Consider the following 2236-nt stretch of genomic DNA (forward strand, 5'->3'; position numbering starts at 1 on the left):
AGGCATTTCCGGTGACGTCACGGGCGGGCGTTTCCATTGCTCCGGGCTCGGAGGGGGGGAGTTATTGATATCTCGCTGGCGCGCACGTCCCTCAGGTCTGCTTCTGGGTGCGCGGCTCCATATCCTGCATTCGCCAAAAGTTGTGTGTGCGCAGCCTCCTCTCCGGAAACAGCGGCTGCTTGGCGGGAAGAAAGCACGCGGGTGTGACGGTGAGTGGCGCTCGGTGCCCGTGCAACAGGGGGTATGGGGCTCCTCACTACAAGCAGCCGCATTCCTCCGGGTCAGGCTGAGCTGTGTGGGCGTGAGCCCACTCCTAATGAACCAGCCGATAATAATCGGCCGACCAATCGATTCCCACATACGATCAGACATTGGCAGATGAGTGAGAGCCTCACAGAGGTTTCCCAGTGCACATGTGTGGTGTGTACATACGTGTGTGCATACATCTGACAACAGGGGAGACCATATCAGGAGTGTGAGATTGGGTTTGGTTGTCAGACACAGAGCGCTCAGTCAAAGGATCCATGATCGTCCTGACATCTACCGGGGCTTATTAATGTTTGCTCCATAAAATGCTGTAGGGCTAATTATTGGGGTAGATTTAATATTTGGGGTCACACAGTGCGGTCACTCGTCGCCCAGAAGTCGCTCATTTGTTTTAGGGAATAACATCCAGTGAGCGATGGGGAGTCAAATGTGTATATCGGGGAAGGCGCTGTGGGGTCTAATGACCCCCCAATTGTTTTGGGGTTTCTGTCAGTGCTTTATGGGGTACATAAGTGTGTGTGTATAATATATGTATGTGTGTATGGGTACTTTCACACTTGCGTTGTTTTCCTTCCGTCACAATCCGCCCTTTTGGAAAACAGCGGAATCCGTTAACGGATTCCACTGTTTCCCATAGACTTGTATGGATGATGGATTGTGCCAAAAGGACCTGCGTTGCTTCCGCTGGGCGACGCTCCGTTGCTTCCGCCCAGCGGGAGGAACGCAGCATGTAACGTTTTTTTGAGCAGCGGAGTCCTTAGGATTTCACTGCGCATGCTCTCTCTGGCTCCCTGCACCCGTAACCAAGCAAAGTGCTTTGCCTAGTTACCCGATATTTACCCTGGCTACGTGTGCAGGGAGCCCGACACTTCCCCGCTTGGCTCCGCCCCCTCCCGCACTCCACTCCACATGTATACGCATGCACACACGTCCTCAGCGCCATGGCCCCGCTCGGCTCCACCCACCCCGCACTCTGCACCCCGCACACATTCTCGGCGGCCGAGCGATCAGCTGATCGGCCGGCTGCTGGGAGCGATCAGCTGATCACCCGGCGGCCGGCTGCTGGGAGCGGTCAGCTGATCACCCGGCGGCCGGCTGCTGGGAGCGGTCAGCTGATCACCCGGCTGCTGGGAGCGGTCAGCTGATCACCCGGCGGCCGGCTGCTGGGAGCGGTCAGCTGATCACCCGGCGGCCGGCTGCTGGGAGCGATCAGCTGATTGTTCACAATAGTCTGCCGCTGGTAAAACTGTTAAAAAAAAAAAAAATCAAACTGATTCCGTTGTTTTGCAGCATCCGTTGCATCCGTCACACAACGAAATGCAACGGATACCGTTCAACGCAAGTGTGAAACTAGCCTTACCAGAAATATGTAAAAACAGGCATTCTATAGAACACCTAGGCAATGTATACAATGCCAAAAATGGGTCGTCACAGTATGAAATACATCAGATGTTCATACATTTCCCAGTCATTCTATACAATACCTAAATGACAAACAGGCGGAGTATAGAATACTACAGGGGGGTGGTCCGTCCAAAAGTAGCAGAGCAGCAGATCTGTGAAACTGTCTCTGTTGCCCTTAGCATTAAAATGCCATTCTTGCCTCCCATGCTGCAACAAATAGTCACGAATGACACTTCTGATTCTTTTTTTTTTTTTTTCCCAGCAAAGATATCCTGTTTATGACTGTTACTAAAGACTAAAGGCTCATTCACATGACCGTTCCGTTTGTCTTGGTCAGTTCCTGGTTTTTTTGTGGACCCATGGTATCTGATAGACACATGACATCACTAACCCCGGGGCTTGATGCCAGGTGACATTACACATCTGGCATCAACCCCATATATTACCCTGTTTGCCACCGCACCAGGGCAACGGGATGAGTTGGGGCGAAGCGCCAGGATTGGCACGCCTAATGGATGCACCACTTCTGGGGCGGCTGTAGCCTACTATTTTTAGGCTGGGGAGT

General features: G+C 52.8%; 1 protein-coding gene across 1 annotated transcript in view; it reads left to right on the forward strand.

Moving 5' to 3' along the window:
- The first annotated feature begins 31 nt into the window (after positions 1-31).
- BANF1 (barrier to autointegration nuclear assembly factor 1) overlaps positions 32-2236 on the forward strand; it is a 20110-nt gene continuing 17905 nt past the window's right edge. Inside the window, exon 1 of the mRNA XM_075326492.1 lies at positions 32-209. The gene's annotated coding sequence lies outside the window, so the exon portion shown is untranslated. The remainder of the gene's footprint in view (positions 210-2236) is intronic.

This window comes from Anomaloglossus baeobatrachus, chromosome 10, assembly GCF_048569485.1.
Source record: "Anomaloglossus baeobatrachus isolate aAnoBae1 chromosome 10, aAnoBae1.hap1, whole genome shotgun sequence".
NCBI classification, from domain to species: Eukaryota; Metazoa; Chordata; class Amphibia; order Anura; family Aromobatidae; genus Anomaloglossus; species Anomaloglossus baeobatrachus.